At 39.5% G+C, this 14,899-nt stretch overlaps 1 protein-coding gene and 1 pseudogene across 1 annotated transcript in view; one reads left to right on the top strand and one right to left on the bottom strand.

The window, feature by feature from the left end:
- LOC127636436 (RNA polymerase-associated protein LEO1-like) overlaps positions 1-14,899 on the bottom strand; it is a 283,037-nt gene that overhangs the window by 250,682 nt on the left and 17,456 nt on the right. The gene's annotated exons all lie outside the window — the stretch shown is intronic.
- Positions 1-14,899, top strand: part of LOC127636408 (PDZ and LIM domain protein 5-like) — a 98,077-nt pseudogene that overhangs the window by 66,987 nt on the left and 16,191 nt on the right.

Here is a 14,899-nt window from a genome sequence, read left to right as displayed (position 1 = left end):
GAATATGAAAGTAAAAAAGGACTTAAATATGGATCTGTTTCTCACCCACAGCTATCGTATCACTTCTGAAGACATGGATTAAACCACTGGAGTCATATGGATAACTTCTATGCTGCATTTATGTGCTTTTTTGAGCTTCAAAGTTCTCAAGAATCATTTGTTTGTGAATCGGACGACACTGTTTGCATTGTCAGGAAACTCTCAGATTATTATAGTATGTTGTTCCACCCCTACCAGTGGAAAAATGCACCCAAGTAAAACACATATAAGTATATACGTATAATGGGACGCATGTTTACAATGCAGCGACCAAACATTCATGCATACTTGTGTCTGTTTCTGGCTGACGTGCATGACTTTCTGCATGGGTCTTGACGTTGTCTATGATCAGCCACTTTTCAAACAGAACGCTTGAGATGTCTTACTCTCCACCTGTCTCTCTCTCTCTCTCTCTCTCTGTCTGTCTGTCTGTCTGTCTGTCTGTCTCTACAGGAGGAGCCCTTGACAAAGTTAGTGTTGGAGATATTTGTATCTGTGTGACGTGCATTGTGTTCTTTCACAGTAACTAACTGATGTCAAATACTCTTCATTAGAATAGTATTTAATCACCGCTTCCATTAAATCATTTATGAAGTGTTTATGAAGAGTCAGGGTTCAATGGTGTGCTGTCACAGTGATGTCATCACTCGAGCATGTGCTGCTGTCAATCATGTGTCAGTGTGTTTATTCATGGCACTTACATTAATTCTCTTGTGTATTTAAAAGCTGTATAAATAGCAGCAGCACGATATTTACCTCCACAGAGTGTTGTTATGAGAGAGAGAGAGAGAGAGAGAGAGAGAGAGAGAGAGAGAGAGGAGAGAGAGAGAGAGAGACTACAGCCTGACTACAGAGAAGGGCAGATACAGACAGACAGACAGACAGCACTGTTGATAGAGAAGGGCAGATACAGACAGACAGACAGCACTGATAATAGAGAAGGGCAGATACAGACAGACAGACAGCACTGATGATAGAGAAGGGCAGATACAGACAGACAGACAGCACTGTTGATAGAGAAGGGCAGATACAGACAGACAGACAGCACTGTTGATAGAGAAGGGCAGATACAGACAGACAGACAGCACTGATGATAGAGAAGGGCAGATACAGACAGACAGACAGCACTGATGATAGAGAAGGGCAGATACAGACAGACAGACAGCACTGATAATAGAGAAGGGCAGATACAGACAGACAGACAGCACTGATGATAGAGAAGGGCAGATACAGACAGACAGACAGCACTGATGATAGAGAAGGGCAGATACAGACAGACAGACAGCACTGATGATAGAGAAGGGCAGATACAGACAGACAGACAGCACTGATGATAGAGAAGGGCAGATACAGACAGACAGACAGCACTGATGATAGAGAAGGGCAGATACAGACAGACAGACAGCACTGATGATAGAGAAGGGCAGATACAGACAGACAGACAGCACTGATAATAGAGAAGGGCAGATACAGACAGACAGACAGCAATGGACATAGAGAAGGGCAGATACAGACAGACAGACAGCACTGATGATAGAGTAGGGCAGATACAGACAGACAGACAGCCTGATAATACAGAAGGGCAGATACAGACAGACAGACAGACTGACTATAGAGAAGGGCAGATACAGACAGACAGACAGCAATGGACATAGAGTAGGGCAGATACAGACAGACAGACAGCCTGATAATAGAGAAGGGCAGATACAGACAGACAGACAGCCTGATAATAGAGAAGGGCAGATACAGACAGACAGACAGACTGACTATAGAGAAGGGCAGATACAGACAGACAGACAGCAATGGACATAGAGTAGGGCAGATACAGACAGACAGACAGCCTGATAATAGAGAAGGGCAGATACAGACAGACAGACAGACTGACTATAGAGAAGGGCAGATACAGACAGACAGACAGCAATGGACATAGAGAAGGGCAGATACAGACAGACAGACAGCACTGATGATAGAGTAGGGCAGATACAGACAGACAGACAGCCTGATAATACAGAAGGGCAGATACAGACAGACAGACAGACTGACTATAGAGAAGGGCAGATACAGACAGACAGACAGCAATGGACATAGAGTAGGGCAGATACAGACAGACAGACAGCCTGATAATAGAGAAGGGCAGATACAGACAGACAGACAGACTGACTATAGAGAAGGGCAGATACAGACAGACAGACAGACTGACTATAGAGAAGGGCAGATACAGACAGACAGCAATGGACAGAGTAGGGCAGATACAGACAGACAGACAGCCTGATAATAGAGAAGGGCAGATACAGACAGACAGACAGCCTGATAATAGAGAAGGGCAGATACAGACAGACAGACAGACTGACTATAGAGAAGGGCAGATACAGACAGACAGACAGCAATGGACATAGAGTAGGGCAGATACAGACAGACAGACAGCCTGATAATAGAGAAGGGCAGATACAGACAGACAGACAGCCTGATAATAGAGAAGGGCAGATACAGACAGACAGACAGCCTGATAATAGAGAAGGGCAGATACAGACAGACAGACAGACTGACTATAGAGAAGGACAGATACAGACAGACAGATAGCACTGATAATAGAGAAGGGCAGATACAGACAGACAGCACTGATGATAGAGAAGGGCAGATACAGACAGACAGACAGCACTGATGATAGAGAAGGGCAGATACAGACAGACAGACAGACAGTCTGACTATAGAGAAGGGCAGATACAGACAGACAGACAGACAGTCTGACTATAGAGAAGGGCAGATACAGACAGACAGACAGACAGTCTGACTATAGAGAAGGGCAGATACAGACAGACAGACAGACAGACAGCAATGGACATAGAGAAGGGCAGATACAGACAGACAGACAGCAATGGACATAGAGTAGGGCAGATACAGACAGACAGACAGCACTGATAATAGAGAAGGGCAGATACAGACAGACAGCACTGATGATAGAGAAGAGCAGATACAGACAGACAGCACTGATGATAGAGAAGGGCAGATACAGACAGACAGACAGCACTGATAATACAGAAGGGCAGATACAGACAGACAGACAGCACTGATAATACAGAAGGGCAGATACAGACAGACAGACAGACAGACAGTCTGACTATAGAGAAGGGCAGATACAGACAGACAGACAGTCTGACTATAGAGAAGGGCAGATACAGACAGACAGACAGCACTGATAATACAGAAGGGCAGATACAGACAGACAGACAGACAGACAGTCTGACTATAGAGAAGGGCAGATACAGACAGACAGACAGCACTGATAATACAGAAGGGCAGATACAGACAGACAGACAGACAGTCTGACTATAGAGAAGGGCAGATACAGACAGACAGACAGCACTGATGATAGAGAAGGGCAGATACAGACAGACAGCACTGATGATAGAGAAGGGCAGATACAGACAGACAGCACTGATAATACAGAAGGGCAGATACAGACAGACAGACAGTCTGACTATAGAGAAGGGCAGATACAGACAGACAGCACTGATGATAGAGAAGGGCAGATACAGACAGACAGCACTGATAATAGAGAAGGGCAGATACAGACAGACAGACAGCCTGATAATAGAGAAGGGCAGATACAGACAGACAGACAGCACTGATAATAGAGAAGGGCAGGTACAGACAGACAGACAGCACTGATGATAGAGAAGGGCAGATACAGACAGACAGACAGCACTGATAATAGAGAAGGGCAGATACAGACAGACAGACAGCACTGATGATAGAGAAGGGCAGATACAGACAGACAGACAGCACTGATAATAGAGAAGGGCAGATACAGACAGACAGACAGCACTGATGATAGAGAAGGGCAGATACAGACAGACAGACAGCACTGATGATAGAGAAGGGCAGATACAGACAGACAGCACTGATGATAGAGAAGGGCAGATACAGACAGACAGCACTGATAATACAGAAGGGCAGATACAGCGAGTGCTGATGCCCAGAGAGGGCAGGTTATGCCCGTACTGTAACAAGGACAAATAGAAACAGAGCTGCACTTCTTCACCACCTGCCCTAATTATGATGACATTCCAAAACACTTCTTTCCCAAATTTGAAATGATTTGTCCCAACTTCAAAAAGTTAAAGAATGATGCACAAGCTCAATATTTACTTGGTGAACAAAGAGACAAAATACATCAAATCCAAAAAAAAGAGGGAAGAGTCGACCAAACAGTGATGCGCCCATTTACACACACACACACACACACACATACACACTCACAATCACAATCACACACACACACACACAATCACACACACTCACAATCACACACACACACACACACTCACTCACAATCACACACACACACACACACTCACGCACAGACATACAGACACACACTCACAATCACACACACACACACACAATCACACACACACACACACGCACAGACATACAGACACACACAATCACACACACACACACACGCACAGACACACACAATCACACACACACACACACAATCACACACACACACACACGCACAGACATACAGACACACACAATCACACACACAATCACACACACACGCACAGACATACAGACACACACAATCACACACACACACACTCACGCACAGACATACAGACACACACTCACAATCACACACACACACACACACAATCACACACACTCACAATCACACACACACACACTCACTCACAATCACACACACACACACTCACGCACAGACATACAGACACACACTCACAATCACACACACACACACACATACACACTCACAATCACAATCACACACACACACACACACAATCACACACACTCACAATCACACACACACACACTCACTCACAATCACACACACACACACTCACGCACAGACATACAGACACACACTCACAATCACACAGACTCAAACACACTCACTCACAATCACACACACACACACTCACGCACAGACATACAGACACACACTCACAATCACACAGACTCAAACACACTCACTCACAATCACACACACACACACTCACGCACAGACATACAGACACACACTCACAATCACACAGACTCAAACACACTCACTCACAATCACACACACACACTCACGCACAGACATACAGACACACACACACACACACACGCCACTGAAACTATATACACTGTTTATTTTATTTTCCACACTTATTCAATACAGAATTTGTTCTATGCTTTGGCACAATGTACAAATTGTCATGCCAATAAAACTCATTTGAATTGAATTGAGAGAGAGAGAGAGAGAGAGAGAGAGAGAGAGAGAGAGTATTGAGGGGGAGGGAGAGAGAGAGAGGGGGAGGGGGAGAAGGGAGAGGGGGAGAGAGAGAGGGGAGAGAGAGAGAGAGAGAGAGAGAGAGAGAGAGAGAGAGAGAGAGAGGGGGATTTGGTCAGCATAGACTGAGAGTTAGTTGGAAGGTGGAGACATCTTGTGGTCGGAGTTGTAAGTGTCCAAACTTTAATGTCTTGAAGTTTAAAAAAGGTTCATATCATGACAAATCAAATTCTATTGATTATTTTTATGATTATTATTTATTTTGATGAACCTCAAGGACAAAAAAATAAAATGATTATATTTGTAAGTTTAAATATTGGAAGATACTTTAAATACTCGCTGACACACTAAATGGTCTTGAATGACGTTTGCATGCTGAAACAAGTGAACTTTGATCAATTTTGTTCATTTGCACAAATTAATGGCGTAGTAATATTATCTCTATTAATATTTCTTTGCATTTTATTTCCGTAGTGGACCTCAGAGTATCCTAAAGTAAGTGAAACAGATCTTGTGTCCTCTTTAGATGTGTGGATGAGGAGTTCTCGTCTATCTCTCATTTCCTTTTCTGTCTTTTCTCATTTCCTCTTTCACATGAACCTCAGAAAAACTCCTCCCAGGTAAAGGATCACGTTGATGACGTCACACGAGTGTGTTTATATATAATGCAGACATTATTAATCGTGTGTTTGTGTGTGTCAGGACCGCTCGGAAACCCGTCGTGGAGACGGAGGGGCATCATTTGTCTCCGCTCGGTGATGCCAGTAAAAAGCGTCTGATCGAGGACACGGAGGATTGGCACCCGCGCACGGGCACGTCACAGTCCAGATCCTTCCGTATCCTGGCACAGATCACGGGCACAGAGAAAGGTAACAACCCGCCGTAAAACTGTCTCACATACTGTAACTGTGAATCTAATCAGGATTTTTGTCTCATTTCACAGGAAAAATATATATATAAAAAAAATTAAAATGTGTTAGATCTGTGATTAAAACAAGAATATATATATATAATTTTTTTTATATATATATTTTTTTTACATTTTTGTTTTTATATATGATTTTTGTATTTTTTTAAATATATATATATATATATTGTTTTTATCTGATTCAAGATAAGTGAACAATCTTATGAAATATATATTTTTTTACATGTTTATCCATTTATTTTCCAGTATGGGTGAGAAAAATGACAGTATTTAAGACACATACTCTGAAAAATAGTTTTCGCTAATCAGATAAATGTATCTTAGTTTCAAAAAGATGTTTACATTTATATTTTTTTACTGAAAAAAAGACAAAAATACTGATTAGGAGTGGATTTATTTTTTGTGTGTTTTGCTGGTTTCATCACATCACACTCTTCTTATGCAATAACATGATTTACACTCATATATATATATATATATATCTCCATTTATTTCTTTATTTGGTAATTAGTCGTATAAAAATCTGTTTTATTTTGCAGTGATGACCGACTGACTCAAATGATCCCTTTTAAACACTATTAAAGTGCGATTATATTCCAGAACGTGTATGTATATATGAAATAAATATATGTTTCTCTCGAAACTCGTGGTCTTATTCTCCATTAAAATCTTAATCAGTTTTTCTGTACAAATATCTCAAATTAAACCTTATTAAATGTTCTTAGATTTGTGCTTTCAAAAAAAAAGAGATGCTTTTATCCAAAGTGACTCTCTCAAGGTATACATTGAATCAGTTTGAGTGTTCCTTGGAAATCAAACCCATTATATTGGCATTGCTGGTGCCATGTTCTACCAGCTGAGCGACAGGAACCCAATCGTTATTTAATAAAACCATCAATCATTAATATCGTAATGGGGTAATCCAGTGGGGTAAGAAACATCATTTAAGACTCTGAAAACCATATGCATTGTTTGCATCTCAGATTAACATATCTGCAGACCTATTATGACCAAAACTGAACAAGTGCTTTGAAATTTGGAGATAATTCAGAAATGCTCCGTTTTTGCATTGCACGTATTATTGCAATCAGTAAAAATATCAAACTGATCAAATATTCATGCGTCATATGTTGTTGGAAAGCTCTAGAAGAGTAAAATACAACCAGACTATTTGTTTTACTCACAGATGAAAATATAGTGAGTAACAGCTAATTATGTGTCTTTGACAATTGCATAATTGGTGTTGCTCATATGCCGTGTTTTCCATTTTAACCTCACGAAAAAGTCAACAACATAAAACATCCCATATGATTATTTAGAGTCTGTGATTATCTTTCAATCGAGTCCACACACAAGATAATCAGATGTATAGATCATTAGATAATCCACATGAAGCACAATGTTACATATGACCACCAGGAGATGGCGCCAAATACACGACACAGACTCAATGATGACTCAAATGACACAGAATGAAACTCATTCTGTGAAATCTCATGACTAAAATCATGTCTGCATGCTATGCAAACCTTTAGTCATTGTTGTGTTTGCATGTGTAATTAGTTCTTATGTACAATTATTATCTTTTATTTGTTTGGAGATGTTTTTGGACACTATGATACATTATATTTGTAATGTTGGAACTTTTGATCGCTTTGTCGTATCAACACAAAAGTTTCCAGCATTACAGTTGACATGATCGGGAACAAAATAAAAGTGTTTTTTTAGAGCCACATTGTTTACACTTAGAGATATATAATGTAAAATAAGAAAAATAAGTAAAAAAGAACATTTTTGGCTACTTTTTATTTATTTTTCAGCAGTTTCTCACGCTGAGAGTCTTCGAATGTGTCATAATCTATATAATTAAAAAAGGTGGAACGTTTCTTTACAATGACACTAAACACTCGACCCTCATTGTTTGGTTTTGTTTTTTGTTTTTGTCGAATTATACACCTTTAATTTTGGGTATTCCACTGAAACAGGAAACCCTTCAGAGCTTAAAGGGTTAATATCGACCTCAAGTACATTTCTCTTGTTTTAAGGATGATACGAGATACAAAATTATGATTAAGAAAAATGTATTTCTCATGCAAAAATGTTTTTAATAATCTCAAATTAATATTTCACATCCATTTATCGGTTGCCAAGTAATAAGCCGCATAATGTTAATTTGTCGGTCATTATTGCATAATAAACCCCTTCAGTGTGATACTGGACTTTTTATTGATTGATTTATTTACTTTGAGTGTTATTAAAGTGGCACTTATACTGCACACCAAAACCTCTAAACCTTCTAAAGACTCGTAGCATGTCATATGAATCTTTCCTTACACAGTTTGTTCATTCTCTCTCATTTCTCTCTGGCAGATCAAGCCCAGGAGAATCAGTCCGGAAAGAAGTAAGTTCACGTGTGCTGGTCTTCCGAACACGAGTGTGGCTTTGTGTCTCTATTTAAATGATCTGAAGCCTTGTGTGTTCAATGCCTAGAGCAGATATCAGGGTTCATATTCCAGCAAAACCACGAAAACTTCCCTGTATCCCAGATGATCCGGTGTGCTGATTAGTCATAATCTCCCTGACCAGAGCAATGCCTTAAACTGCCCTGTCGTTTAGTGCAATTGTTGGTCATTAAATGGGATTGTAGGTAATCAGAGCTGCTTTTCCCAAAACCACTTGACTCTGGGAATAGATAAACATGTGTCCCAGAGCAGCTTCAGGAAGCACTCAACTAGCATGCACATTGTTGAACGCTTTTATGCACATTTATGTTGACATGCTAACCATCTTTGGTACAGTATCGAGTCGACACTTGACGTCCTGAAGCGAGTATAATCGTAGAGATGAGCATGTTGTCATGTGCATGTCCTTCTGCATACTCCAAATAATCACAGTTTGCAATAAAATAGCTGAATGAATGAATTGATCACTCTTCATTTGCTGTTTCTCTCTCTCCATCATCGTGGTGGCAGGGTGAATAAAGTGGACCCAGAGTTGGTTCGGCCCCAGTACAACAAACTGAGAGACTGGCATCATGATGTATCGGCCCGAATGCTCAACATACAGTAGTCCCTGAATCCAGCAGCTCACGTTAGATTAATATTCCTCGTTCAGCTCCAAACGTCTGTCAAACAGGAAGTGTGTGTGTGTGTGTGTGTGTGTGTGTGTGTGTGTGTGTGTGGTGTGTGTGTGTGTGTGTGTGTGTGTGTGTGTAAAGGTGTCAGGGTTTGCGGTTTTACACGGTTCGGATGAACGATGTTTGATGTTTCCTAGGGACACATATGTTTATAGAACAGTGGTTCTGGAACGTTTTTTTTTTGATGAACGCCCCCCTATTTCATTACCTAACCCCCTCAGATTAAGTGACGTATTTAAATCGGAGACTTTGTGTTGCCCAAAAAGACTTTGTGTTGCGTTTCTTGAATTCGAGCAGCTGGAGGGCGATATCTGGGGTCTATAAATTTAAAATGCGAAGATAGAAACTATTAATAAAAGTGGTATTGTTATTATATTTTAAAATAAGTGAAAAGACCAATAATGTTGCATATTTTGTCCCACTGAAATGCTCATTCTACATTGCCATCAGGGCTGGACTGGGAAGAGAAATCGGCCCGGGATTTCACACAGCAACTGGCCCAAAAGTTGTTGATGGGGGGGGGGTGTTCGCTGTCCTTTTCTGCAAATCGCGGCAACATTTTGTGGTCCGTTCTGCATAATGCGGCGGCTCATTTTAGCCTATCGCAGCCCATTTGGGCCATTTCGCGACCGACCCACTGTCCCAATCGGTTCTCCCGATGGCCAGTCCGCCCCTGATCGGCCCCAAAGTGCGTTGCCCCACCGGGAAAATGCCCGGTATGCCAGATTACCAGTCCAGCCCTGATTGCAGCATTGATTTTGAGTGGATGTAAATGTACTGGTATCACCAAAAGTGCCAATTTTTTTTTTTTTTTTATGCATTTCTATTTAATCCAAAAAAAAAAAAGTGTATTTGCATTTGCCCTTATAAAATTTTAAATGTATTTATTTATTTATTTGTATAGTTTAAACAGTGGTATTTGTAACAAGACCTTAGTAAACACATGGAAAAACAGTAAATACAAAATATATACATTTAAAAGTTGTAACAAAAATGTATTGTATCCACTATCCGCCGCTCCCTATAAGCATACAACGCCGTCTGCGTAGGGCACCGTAGGGCATCTTACCCTAGGAGGGCACCAGAATGCCCCCGAACTCTACACAGGGCATCAATTTGGCCATCTGTGGCCCTGATTGTATCCCCTCACTCCCCTAATGTGGCCTATAATAGAGCTGAAGTAGTGATCTATGCATTATGAATCTATTTCTGCCTAAAGTACAGTTAGTGTTGCTACAGTAACTTCAAGGGTGGTCCTGTAGAATCCTGTGCCGAATTTAAATGGCTTCCGCATCTTGCCACGTGCAAACGCACCTGCTTTGCGCTCGCGCTGCTCTGTCTAGATAAACATTTTAATGCAAACAGGAACTTGACGATATATTTGAATAGCATGGCTGATAAATGCCCCCATTTGTAACCTAATGCAGCGCCCCCTGGCATCCTTTGAACGCCCACTCCGCCCCCGTTGAGAACCACTGTTATAGCAGATAGTTACCTCACAGTTCTTCATATGACGTTTCGGTTGTTTTTCTTTGCATGATCCAGATCCGCGTTTGCTTCCAGCTCAGTCTGTGTTTTCTTTTTCTGTCTCCTCTGTATTTTCATGCTTGCATACACACTTTCTGAAATGAATTTACAGTGCCAAGAAAAAGTATGTACACCCTTTGGAATTACCTGCATTTATGGATAAATGAAAATCTGGTTTGATCTTTTTCTAAGTTACAATAATGAACAAACACAATCTGCTTTAACTAATAACACACACGTTATTGTATTGTTCTTGTACATATTGAATGTGTCCTATGAAGATTCGCCATATAGGTTGTAAAAAGTATGTGAACCCCATAGGCTAATGACGTCAACAAAAGCTAATTAGAGTCAGGAGTTGGCAAACCTGGCATCCAATTAATGAAATGAGATTGTAGGTGTGGGTTAGTGCTTCTTTGACTCATAAAAAGCACTCAAATATTTTGTGTTTGCTGTTCATAAGAAGCATCTGCTGACATGGACCATGCCTCACTATAGAGATCTCAGAAGACCTATGAATGTTGCTTTGCATAAAGATGGAAAGGGTTAAAAAGTCACCTGGAAGAGTTTAGATATTCATCTGTCCACAGAGAGACAAACTGTCTATAAATGCAGACGATTTAGTACTATATGTACTCTCTCTAGAAGTGGCCGTTAGATATTCATCTGTCCACAGTTAGACAAATTGTCTATAAATGGAGATGATTTAGTACTATAGGTACTCTCACTAGAAGTGGCCGTTAGATATTCATCTGTCCACAGTTAGAGAAACTGTCTATAAATGGAGGTGATTTAGTACTATAGGTACTCTCACTAGAAGTGGCTGTTAGATATTCATCTGTCCACAGTTAGAGAAACTGTCTATAAATGGAGATGATTTAGTACTATAGGTACTCTTACTAGAAGTGTCCGTTAGATATTCATCTGTCCACATTTAGACAAACTGTCTATAAATGGAGATGATTTAGTACTATAGGTACTCTCACTAGAAGTGGCCGTTAGATATTCATCTGTCCACAGTTAGACAAACTGTCTATAAATGGAGATGATTTAGTACTATAGATACTCTCACTAGAAGTGGCCGTTAGATATTCATCTGTCCACAGTTAGACAAACTGTCTATAAATGGAGATGATTTAGTACTATAGGTACTCTCACTAGAAGTGGCCGTTAGATATTCATCTGTCCACAATTAGAGAAACTGTCTATAAATGGAGATGATTTAGTACTATATGTACTCTCACTAGAAGTGGCTGTTAGATATTCATCTGTCCACAGTTAGACAAACTGTCTATAAATGCAGACGATTTAGTACTATAGGTACTCTCACTAGAAGTTGCCGTTAGATATTCATCTGTCCACAGTTAGACAAACTGTCTATATATGGAGATGATTTAGTACTATAGGTACTCTCTCTAGAAATGGCCGTCCAGCCAAGATGACTCAAAGGGGTCATCTTTGACTTTGACTTTAAAAACCAGTGCCCCAGAGTGACAGATAAAAACTAGAAGGAATCATTGGAACTGGTCAGCATCTCCGATCATGAGTCTACTATATGGAAAACATTAAACGGGTATGGTGTCCATGGCAGGACGCCATGAAGGAAGCTGATTTGGGGCTACTTTGGGTCTGGACCACTTGCCATCATCTTGGGGGAACAATGAATTTCTGGTTAATGACTTTGATGAAAATGAGATCACATATTATGACCAATTAATGCAGAAAAACATCTAATTCCAAAGGGTTCTTTGAGCTAGCTTCTTGCTGTGATATGCTAGTATTTCTGCCTTAATGTTCCAATAAAGCTATATCTTTTGTCTTTGCTTCTGATGTGTCTGTAATCTCTCCTCTGTGTTTCCTTTTCATCTTCTGAACTCTTGACTGTTAAACGACACATATTTTGACATTGTTGTCGTCGGCTGATAATGCAGATGCTGATGTCTAGACTCTAGCACAGCTGACGGTTATTAGCATTCTGATATATTTATAATTCAGTTTAATGATAGCAAATGCAATGTACACAAAATAGCAGTTCACTCAGTAATGTTGGGAAACAGGAAGTGTGTATTATCTGCTGACAAAGGGATTTTGAAACAGAATGACCAAAAACAGGCCAATTAGAATTGATTAGGTTTATATACTCTATGTATATCTGACTTAAGTAGGGCACTTAAAGGGATAGTTCATCCAAAAATGGGAATTCTGTGTTCATTTACGTGCATGGGAAAATATGTCATAAAAGTGGATGGTAACTGAGGCTAAAGGCGCGGCCACAAAGATGCAAAGATGGCGTGGGCGTATGCGGAGCGCGTGAGCAGATAAATAGCCTTGTTTTAATGCTGCACTTCATACTCTGGCGGAGTTAAGTTAAATAAAAACAACGCTGAAATGATATCTTTGTCCATTGTGTATATTCAGTGTAGCTGTGTATGAAGCACCACCCACTCTGAGGTCACTGCCAAATCAGGCAGCTTTCTATTGGTTAACGCAGCGAAAATTCGCCGCTAAGTTCTTTGGGAATCCTTTGCCGCCAGAAGACCATCATGCGGATTCTTAACACCGTAGCACATTCTGCCTTTTCTGTTCCAACAAGGAAAGAAAGTCAAATGGGTTTGGAACAACATGAGGGTGAGTAAACGATGACAGAATTTTAATGTATGGGTGAACTATACCTTGTATACACAATTATACAAAGATAAAATGAGCTCGAGATTCTGCACAGAAATGTCTTTTGAAACAAATGGAGCTTAGAGTAGAGCTATATGGAATGCACAGCTTTTACGGGTAGATAACATTAAAATAGGGGTTATTATATATGAATACTTCTATAATATGTAATGTACCTTCACTGTTAGCCACAGGCAATAACAGATTGATTGAGTAGAGATTAATGTCTATTAATTCAGCCGTATGGCGGCTTTCTGTGGGTGTAATTAATTCAAGATGAGCTCAAGAGTTCACAGTCACCTGCTGTTGTTGTCACGGCCATGTATTAGATGCGTGTTAGCAGCTGGTCTGTGCATATGTGCCCTGCGTGACCCCTGGCGTGTGTTTCTTGCACACATCGAGCTCCAGACTGCGGCAATATTCAGCTGAATCATCTTCACTCGCCGCGGCTGTCTGCAGGAAAAATGCAACGATCATAAACATGTCAACAGCACCGGTACACACACTACTGTGGCTATATATAATACTGGATCTAGAATCAATGCAAGTTAGACATGATCGTAAAGTGACATTCAAATAAATCTAGTCATCTACTGAAAGGTTTCAGATGTGAAGCGTCTGACTGAAAGTATTCACACCCTTAAATCAGCACTCACCTTTGGCAGCGATTACAGACTCAAGTGTTTTTGGGAATGATGCGACAAGCCTTGTACACCTGGATATGAGGATTTTCTTCCATTTTTCTCTGCAGATCCTCTCAAGCTCTGGCAGGTTAAATATATATATATAAATATGAATCTGAATTATATGAATCCTGAATATATTAATATATAAATATGAATCTGAATATATAAATATAAATCTGAATATATAAATATAAATATATAAATATGAATCTGAATTATATGAATCCTGAATATATTAATATATAAATATGAATTTGAATATAGAAATATAAATCTGAATATATAAATATGAATATGAATATATAAATATGAATCTGAATATATAAATATGAATCTGAATATATAAATATGAATATATAAATCTGAATATATAAATATGAATCTGAATATATAAATATGAATATATAAATCTGAATATATAAATATTAATATGTATATATGAATCTGAATATATAAATATAAATATGAATATATAAATCTGAATATATAAATATGAATCTGAATATATAAATATGAATATATAAATCTGAATATATAAATATAAATATGAATATATAAATATGAATCTGAATGTATAAATATAAATATATAAATATGAATCTGAATGTATA

This window comes from Xyrauchen texanus, chromosome 44 (genome assembly GCF_025860055.1).
Source record: "Xyrauchen texanus isolate HMW12.3.18 chromosome 44, RBS_HiC_50CHRs, whole genome shotgun sequence".
Taxonomy (NCBI): Eukaryota; Metazoa; Chordata; class Actinopteri; order Cypriniformes; family Catostomidae; genus Xyrauchen; species Xyrauchen texanus.
Note: the sequence above shows the minus strand (reverse complement) of the source record. Positions and strands in the feature narration are given on the sequence as shown.